The 10,198-nt window shown below is 38.0% G+C and overlaps 1 protein-coding gene across 2 annotated transcripts in view; it reads right to left on the minus strand.

The window, feature by feature from the left end:
- ripor1 (RHO family interacting cell polarization regulator 1) overlaps positions 1-9,584 on the minus strand; it is a 62,025-nt gene extending 52,441 nt beyond the window's left edge. Inside the window, exon 1 of one of the 2 annotated variants that reach the window (XM_080303744.1) lies at positions 8,819-9,584. The gene's annotated coding sequence lies outside the window, so the exon portion shown is untranslated. Of the gene's footprint in view, positions 1-8,662 lie in introns of both variants that reach the window. The other variant, XM_080303743.1, reaches the window with a different exon arrangement.
- Positions 9,585-10,198: the final 614 nt, after the last annotated feature.

The following is a 10,198-nucleotide window of genomic DNA, read 5'->3' on the forward strand; positions in this document are numbered from 1 at the left end:
ACTGCGCAATAGAACAAATAAATGTAACCAGTCTAGTGAACCAGAATGAGCTTGATACTGAGCTGACAGACTGTTCGTACTTCACTAAGCACTGTGTGTGTGTGTGTGTGTGTGTGTGTGTGTGTGTGGACCCCTGTGAAGTGGGGACTTTCTGGTTAATCCCCAGCTGGCAAATAAGCGGCTTAACTATCACTGGAGTGCTTCAAGCTAATGAATAGCTTGTAACCAGTCTAATATTGTTCAGAGTCCCACAAGACTGATCATAAACTGTAAATTAACTGTACATAAACTGACAGCAACTGTGGATAGGTGTGTGACACTACCTGATTGGGCTAGTGAACAGGCTGTACATGCGGAGAAACTGTCACTGGGTTAACCCTTCGTGTAAAACTCTGAAGGTTAAGCTGCTGCACGGGCAGGTAGAGATACACGACACAGCTGATGCTGAGCAGATAGTTTAATCTGTGACAACAACCTGCTCATAATACCTCAGACCAAGACAGAGAACTCAAATCAGCAAGTGTACCTCCCACCCCCACATCACTGTGCTGTATACCTTGCATAGTAACTCACTAAAATAGTCATTATCCTGAATCCTAATTAGTGCTGTTTGGATAGATACATGCTTGTAGTGTAAGAGTTTTGAGAGCTCAATAAGCGTAGCGACATGTAATGCTAATACTACAACATCTTTTTGTTTTAGGAGGCTAATTTGGGTGACTAAATTAGCTGACCCTTTTGGCAGCCAGTTTGGTGTCTGAAGGATAAATGTCAATGCCTTTGAGGAAAAAAGGTCCCCCTCTGCAGCCCTGTATCCCCCACGTATCTTAAATAATGCATTAACAATTACCAACTTAAATCAGGTGTCCATTTTGTTGATGGCAATTTTTAGAAGCTAATTTATGAAGACATCTGCTGATAAGGAATGACAGTTTTTCCAATCAAGGAAGTTACTAGGCTACCTATACCCATACAGCACAAAGAAAACCACTGGGGCAGACAACCAGTGAACTGAACAACAGCTGTACTTCACATGGCTCTGCTGCTTCCTTTACTACCACCAGCAATGACTCTACCCTTTCCCCCCCTCAGTGCAATCTATGAAACTGACCACTCAACATCTCATGGGCTTGATGGCATCAGCCTCAAGACCATGAGCCTCAGGGAGTGGATTGTGGAATCATTTACATGCTGTAAAGAGTTTACTCCCAGCTAGATAGTAATAGCTACCTGCCAGACTGCAGTATGTGAGCTTGAGCAGTGCTCCATCATATTTGGTGATGTGCAGTACAGCTTCATGGGGGATTGCGCTGTATCAATGCCAATTATAGAAATACTGAATATATGCAGTGGTTAGATTTAGAACTGACAGGGCTGAACATTTACATCGACACCACACAGAACTAGACAACCAATATGGAATTTGAATACAAGTAGATGAGCAAAACCATTTACCAAGGAAGTTGAGTTCCTCAATCTTGTGCAGCAAAATGTTAGAAATTTTCTGATGTCACCAGCAGACTAAGACTGATCAGGCTGGTTTTGTGGTTGGCTGTAACCCAGTGACCTTTGAAGCTGTGGTGGAGAGCAGGTTACTGAAAAAACTGTTACTAACCACTACTTACTGAACAGGCATGTAGACAAGGTCAAGATGATCTGCTCAAGTACAAACCAAACAGAATAGTAAAAGAGCTGAATCTATGTCACAAATAATCAAAGCAGTTCTAAAGAGGAAAAAAGGGGGTTCAGCCACTTACTATTAAGGTTTAACTAATGAAGGGTGTGTGAATGACAGAGCCTAGTCAATTTTCACAATATCTCTCTATAGGTGCTATTGATATGAAATTCTCACCAGATGTTGGTAACCACCCATTCAGTCCACATGTGCAGAGAAATCAAACCATAGATGCCCATAACTTAAGTTATGTGCAATAATGAGAATTGACAAAGGCAAAAGTATTGAGTACACATGAAGAAACGGAGGTGCAAAAAAAAAAAAAGGCTGAAATCTAAAAGCAGCCTTAATATCAGCTGGTTCTTTCCCAACTGATAGCCTATATAAAAGTGTTTAATTAACAATGCACCTATCTCAGGATGGGTAAAACTACTGAGCTCTCTTAATAATTACATTTTACTTGCTGTATTTCTACACTTGTTCTATAAATAAATATGGAATTACTATTAAGTCAGTGGTGGGAAATTTCTCATTTTTTGGCATCTCTTGGCAATTGTTTCTGTAACACTGTCACTCGAGTTTTATCTGTGGCCATTTTGTCTTTGATCTTGATCAAACTCCTAATGCATTGGTGTCTATGGCTACAGTAGCCCAAAGATTAGCATAACATGCTAACATGCATTCAGTATCAGTAGCCTTTTGTGAAGCCTATCAAAATATGGATGGAATGAGTTCTGACTTTATCCTGACCAGGTTTCATATTTCTATTACTTTTGTGATAATGCTTATCATTTAATGGGCCAGCACTATGTATAGCTCTACTTTAGTTTTAAACCAAAGCCTGTCTTTCATTTGCCTTATCTTAGAGTAAGATAACACACCTAGGGACCAAATAATTTTAAAAGCTTTGCTCTACAAACTACACAAAGTCAGCTCACACACACCCACACAAAGTTGAATAAACTGTTGTGTGCTCCAACACTAAAATAATTAATTGCTTTCACAAAGGTACAAAAGCACATTCCACTTAGGGATGCATACACAGTGCATACTGTACATACTGCATTTATCTCCAAATTAGCTCCTACACTTTTAGTGTTGCACCCAAGAGGCCTAGTAGACAATCCCTTTGACTGCAAGTCAAAATAAAATTCTCAACTGCATAATGTGAATGAGGAAACTGTATGTTAACAAGAATTGGCACGGCAGGTATGATCAACAGGAAAGACTGCAAGACGAGATGAGCAGGGCTTTGCGCGTTTTCCCGGTGAATTCCAGCTCGCTTCAGGGTAAAACTTAATGCAGGGAAAAAGATAAGCATCACAGAGCATGAGCATTATTATAAAATGATGATTAGAATGAGAGAAGGGGAAAGACCTTACAACATCCAAATTTGTACTTAACTCAACACTTCCTGTAAAAACTCTTCAGGATTTCAACAGGAACAAGAAAAGTCCTGAAAATAGCAGCAACCAAACACTCCCACCCACCTAATTATGGAAGAAGACAGTGGGTCAGCAAAGGCATAAACAGCTGTGCCAGACAGTGTAATGAATGAGTATAGCACAAGCTCGCTTACCGCGTGAGTCACAGTCTAAAAAACTCAGACGCACACTGTAACAGTCAGAGGTCATGGAATAGGATTTCTTAGCTTTGATAATGAGAGTGACTCCATTCTGGCAACAATTCCACCAGTGTTTTCATGTGGCTGTTGTGTTTTAGTTAGTTTGTTTGTTTGTTTTTACATTAGTAGGACACCTGCAAATTTCTGTTTCCGTCCTTTGTCCACAAACTGAAGTATAATGACGTAGAAGAGCAGTTTTGGTGACTTACTTGCTGATAAAATGTGAAAGTATCATTCAAGACAAAGCTAAATGTCAACGAAAGGCTGCAAATTTGCTAGAATGTTATAAATGCATGGATACAAAGTAGTCGTTACACAACCCAGCACAAGTGTAAACAGGGCTGTGGGATATGGTGACAATATTAAAACATCTATTGTTTCATATTATGCTCTATTATTTATTTCATGTTGTTGCAAAACAATATTTTCATTGCAGTAAGCAGTGTTTTAGATAAAGGTTTGCAATGGTCACCACAGAACAAGGACCAGCCAAAACTAATCAAGGAGCCTCTTCCTAAACAAGGGGCCATCTCTGTAGCATGTTATGGAAAGTCCGACACAGAGCAGAAGACTATTGTGCAAATTATGCAGCAACCTGGTACTACACACACTGACAGAACTAATCTATTTCACCACCTAAGTAAGACTTATGTGAAAGTATAGAGAGATTAAGAAAGGGGGGAGGAAAAAAAAAAAAAAAAAAAAAAGAGTCATCAGGTGCTCAAAATAAACCTCAGACTCAGAGGTCAGAACTGCCTTTTCCCAGTAGCACACCATATAATAAAGACTCACAAAGCTAACAGCAGCCATTACAACTTCTATCTAGATATCTATCTATCTAGATATATCTATATATCTATATCTATGGTTTTGTGGATCGTTTAAAACACTCGATTCCAGTGGCCTAGCCAAAAACACTTCACACAAGTCGAGTTGCCTCGTTTATGTTATGAGAAATCCACAACGTAGCATAACACGCTGTAACAACAGATATGTGGATGAGCTGAACAACACATTCCTGTATGAGTTTAACTGTGCACTTCAGAGACTGGATGCTCTGCAGTTGATGCTTGCAGACAGGCTAGTTTCCTGACTACCACAAAGGAGCAGTAATGATAGGCGGAGGCCTCAGGGAAACGCTTGCATGACTGAGTTGGGTCATCTACTGTGTGTTACCTACCATTATCCCATAGTAAGTCGCATTTTTATTTCATTTTTGATTATTTAATTTAAATATAAATAACAATAACACTTTTGATGTGGTGATTATATAAACTATTCACTGACTTTGCAGAAATTGCACTATATCGTGATAGGTATTTGGATAAGAAATTACTTATGACTCACAACTGATTTTGGTCATATTGCACAGCCCTAATCGTCAACAGAGGATCCAATTTGCCTTTATGGTCCATTGGCACTCAGGCATTTTCTGCATTACTAACTGTTAAGTTAACTGCTTGTCTATCTTCCAAGCATCTTTAGTCTCACCCATAAAAATCAGCAAGTTTTGTTGAAAGCGACACATTTCTTCTGAGATGAACATGATGAACACAATACCGCCTAGCTTCATCTTTCCTCCTCTGAAAGAAAGACGGTACTAGATTTATTCTCTTCACTGGACTTCATACAGTTAATTTCATGATCTTCTGATGGTGTGGTCACTTTAAGTGTCTAACCCTCAATTTTATCATGTACAGAAACCCCAATCATAGTCATGATTTGACACAAAGGAAAGCCACCATTCTTTAAAATAATAGGTAGTAACCCATCTAACACATCAGTTCTAGTCTAGTGTGTAAAATTGGTCACTAATGTGACCGAACACTAGCCTCAGTTTGATTTTGATATTGCCATTGTGGGCTATACATTTATTTCCAAACAGATAACTTTCAGGAGCATAACAAATGAGACTGTTCCCATCTTTAGAACATCTCAAGAATCAAAGTTATTAACTTTCAGTACAACTTTATGCGTTCATGTAAGTCTCCACAGCAATTGTAATGCATACATGCAGAAACATACACTCTCAGTGTGGGGGCCTGCCTCTGTTACACAAGACATATTTCTGGGTTACAGTGTTGGGCTCAGTGTCTACAGCCATTTAAAACATGTGGAGGCTTGTCACAGCCTCATTGCCCCATAATTAAACATGTTTGGAAATGCTCACTCACTACTCACCAATTTGTTCCAACATTTAACACACTAGACAGGTGCAGTTCACTTACTGGAGACAAAACTAAAGACAGGAAGACCTGCAAACAACTGCACAAGCTGCAGTAAAGGCCTGGTAAGGCTGCACAGTTGGAAACCAATTCTTTGGGTATAATTCAAGGTACATATTCTATCTCACTCTGAGTTTCTACTTTGAGACTAAAGCCCTATTAACTGAACACTCTTCTTATTTTTGGTTCTGGGTCTAATGAACAGTTAACATTCAACAAGCCTCTAACGAAGCAAACTATCATGACACAAAGATGAGCAGTAAGTAAAAAAAAAAAAAAAAAAAAAAAAAAAAATATATATATATATATATATATATATATATATATATATATATATATATATATATATATATATATATATATATATATATATATATATATATATATATATATATATATATAAATAAAATCTCCCTACTTGTAAACCTAATACCAGTGAGTGCTTTAACACAAGAGCTAAACACATTTTGGTCTTTTCCGAACTGGCTGTCAGCCAAACTCTCATTTTAAATGTAGGTTTTGCTATAATGCCCTATAATTAGTGCAGAGATTCTCACAAGTGACATCATACCGAAACTACAGTCACAATGTTGAAAATTAGTGATAATGAATACATGTTAAATGAAAGGAGAATGAGCTGAGGTAGTGCCATGACCACACACTGCACTGTATCCGTTTCATGCACCTTGCTAGCTTAGGCCTGCATATTAGCCAAATTAGGTATTCACATAGTGACAGTCCAGCAACTGCACAATGGACTTACTGTTCAATGCACCCTGTGAGAGCAACACAGGCACGGTGTGTTTGTGGTTTCACTGTAGCATTCCCACAGCCAGCCTGAAAAAGTCTGTTTTCCTATTACTACAATATGGGGTCCATGACCTTCTGCCTTGGAATCAAATAGTGCGTTTGTTTTGGCAGGCTGCATCCTACTGCAGTTGTGGATGCATTTCACAGTTATGCCAAGAATGCTGTCATTGCAACTAGTGTCACGTGATAACATCAGGCCAACACTGAACCTTCCAGATCTCCAATCAGTCACAAGGCTAACAGAGAAACAGACAACTATTCATGTATGCAGAAGTATTAATATATTGTGTTTAATAAAAAGCAAAGGTACATCTATAAGACTGCACAGTATCTCAGCATACTGAAGTCCACAATTACTTTATAGTTAAGTGTTTTACTACTACTTCCAATTTCAAGAGTTTGATTCTTTGTTTTTAAGTATTTTCGACAAAAAGAAGAGCTTAAAACAGCAATTTCAGTTTTCTAAGAAAATGCTTAGGCTAAGTACACCCAGTTATCAGTTACATCCAGACAAACTTCCACTAGTTAGCAGAAACAGACAGAATCAGCTTTCCTCACCTACAGTGCAATGATTCACAAGTATGAAGTAAAAAAAAAAAAAAAAAAAAAAAGCAAACTAAAATATAAGAAATCTGTCCTCTTCTCATTCTTTCCAAAGTCTCCCTCACAGCAGCCTTGTTCTCTTCACCTCACTTCCCTCCATCACAGACAGACCCTCTATTAGCCTCTTTAACCTGCTAACAGTCTCACACTGCATTCAACCTTTGAGACGCTGAAGCGCCTCATCAAGGCACAGCATAATAACTGTAAATAATTATCTTGATATTTTTTAAAGTTTAAATAAGTTTCAAAACTTGCACTTATGAAACCAGCACTAAAATGACAGTACCTATGCTGAGTAGACCGAATTAAAGCTCAAACACACTAGATTAAAGTGGGTTTTTAATATGTGCAATGAAGTGAGACTAAGAGCCCTTTATCATTAGTACTCCTTTAGATCAGAGTCATGTAAGGAAGTCTAATGATCTTGTAGATAAAATGGTGTGATTTATTAACACATGAAAACATTTCTGAGCATGTCCATGGGTATACTGGCGCACATGCTCGTAGAAAAATTACATTTTTGGGTTGTTTCTATTTTAAATTAAAAAGCAGTGGCATTTTTAAATGCCCTGTTTACATCATGTGATCCAACATACAATAAAGCTTAATGCTACTTGATGTTAGTGCTGCTGAGCTTTATGCTTAAATTTCTATCAAAACAAATGACTGCTTGGAGCAACTTTTAGTTGCCACTATATGAGCTCACCTTGTGCCAAAAATGAAGTTAATTTCATGGTGTTAACTTGTGCGAGGTAATTATGGTAGCTTTGCATCTAAACATTAGTATTTAACAACTGCTTATAGATAAATTTGTTGGCTGTACACAGCTCACCTCTCTTCAGATAGAATCTTCCTGAAAACTGACTTCCCCAGTTGCTTTCTTCTCTCACTGTCCCTTCCTATTCTTTGAATTTGCCTTCTTGTAGAAAGACGTGACTTACAGGGAATATGAGCAGTAGTCTAGATACAGTAGAATACAGTAAATTGGCTGTGCCGTAAAGGCCACCCCAATGCTGGACGAAACCATGTTACTTGATTTGTAAGGGGTGAAGGGGGCATCAGATATTCTCCAGTATTCATGGGTATCAAAGTTCAATTGCCCAACCAATTTATTCAAGAAATTTATTTAAGGTAACATTTACTTAGAAGTTAAAAACTAACACAAAAAACTTTTCATTCTAGGTTTGCCAGAGCCCCATCCGCCTTTGGGGCCCTGGGTACTCTGTCCCAATCTTCCCCCATTATTTGGATATGTGAATCTGTTTTCAAAGAAAATCACTGTGCTCAATTCCCACGTTTTCCCATTTACAATCTTTTAGCTCTTTTGCGATAAAACACTGGCATTAGGATAACCTACAGGGGATTAAAAACGTGCCATACATTTTAATTTTGACGGAATTTAGCTATTTTTAACGTCAATAATACATTTTCGTTTCGCATAATGTGCTGCTACAAGCAACCAAACGCGGCTATATTTGTCTTGAAGCTGCTTGGCACTTGAGGTAGAAATACTAAAGATTTGACAGATTTTTCGACACGGTTTGGCACACCGGCTTCAGCACAGCGGAGTGACAGCAGAGTAATGCAGCAGGAGAGGCGGTTACAACAGAAGAGGTACTTTGCTAAGGTAGGTTCTCTACAACAAACCTAGAGAAGATAACCAGCATGGGGAAAAGGCTAGATAAACTTGAAAATTTACAATTTAGTAACAAAAAAAAAACGTACATATTGACCGCGGTGTCCTTCTCCTTGTACAGCTGATGCAAATCTTCTTTATTCAGAAAAGAAAACGGGTCGACTATTCCGAGCGCACTTGTCACAGTTCACCAGTCTTGTTAACACTGACCTCCTAGTTAGAAAAGAAAGAAGGAAAAAAACTACCGTGGTTCAGTGAACAGCATTCCTCAAGCAGTCGGTCAGTCAGTACTTAACAGCGTCAACGCTCCGCGTTTAGCGCGAGCACTTCCTGTAAGCTAAACGCTTTCAAATTAACGCCTAATCGCCACAGCTAATTGGTTCATGCGCTCGTGCCTGTCCTACTACCAGTGCAAACAATGCCAACTCACGTCTGACTGCTCGGCTGTGGTTTGGGATAATATTTTTTTTATAACGCCCAATATCCTGATAGAGCTTCTAACTTCTAAGGGCGACTAGGTGGGACATACTTGATACCTGTGAGATCTTTGGCAGTCTTCCCTTTGTCCAGTTCTTTGCTTAGCAAAATTTGTAAAAAAAAAAAAAAAAAAAAAATCAGATCCCTAAAGTATGGCACAGACAATACTTGTGTTTTAACATAATTCACTTATACTAAAAACTATGAGACTCAGAGTGGTTATGGTTTGATGTAAGTGACATGCTGAGCTCAACAAGAACATATTGTGAAACGGTTTTTTTTCTTGAAATTGATGATCGGGTATATCAAAATATACCATATAATATACCACATTCCTTTGAATGCTAGACGTTCCAAATTTCAAAAGACGATCGGTAAGTAAGTTGCTGCATACTACCCTCTTCTTGCATGTACTGTACTGCTCTGTCTAAATGCACACAGAAATTAAACAGGTATTTATTACAGCAGCGTCCATGTCACGATTCATATTCCGCCTTCAAATACCCAACAACTGCTTAAGGCATGTCAGACTATAAGTATCATATTCACACAAAGACACTCAAAGCTCAGACAGTACTGTTTCATTGCTGTTTTAGTATAAAGACTGAATACATGGAATCACTTTAACAGTGATGGCCTGAACACCAGAAAAAAACTGCTTTTTATTTTAAAAAACAAAACAAAAGGATAATAATAAAGAATAATATCATCTAAGTATTCGTCTAAATTGCAGATATACTCAGTGGCTGCGTAAACACACTTACACACTATGATGCCAGCTGATACAATGTTTTTAGGCTGTTTGCAAAGCTGCCAGAAGATGGCAGCCAAGGATCACGGAGATCACAATTGAGGCACAGTCGACACTGTTTTTTTTCATTCATTTTTGTTTTGTTTTTTATAGATGACAGTTTTATTTAAAATGTATTTTTTCAGACATAAAACTCTACATTAAATGCAGAGGACTATGAAATACTACTTGCACTTTACTGTCAGTAGTTTTTGTTGCTGCTGTCTTTTATTCACAATCTTTTGTTATTTTGTAAACACACAAAATAATAGCACATATTTTACCATGTATCTCATAGTAGTGCATACAAACTGTAACTGATTTCTGTAATTTGAACAGTATACTGTAATATCTACAG

Source organism: Astatotilapia calliptera, chromosome 7 (assembly GCF_964374335.1).
Source record: "Astatotilapia calliptera chromosome 7, fAstCal68.1, whole genome shotgun sequence".
NCBI lineage: Eukaryota > Metazoa > Chordata > Actinopteri > Cichliformes > Cichlidae > Astatotilapia > Astatotilapia calliptera.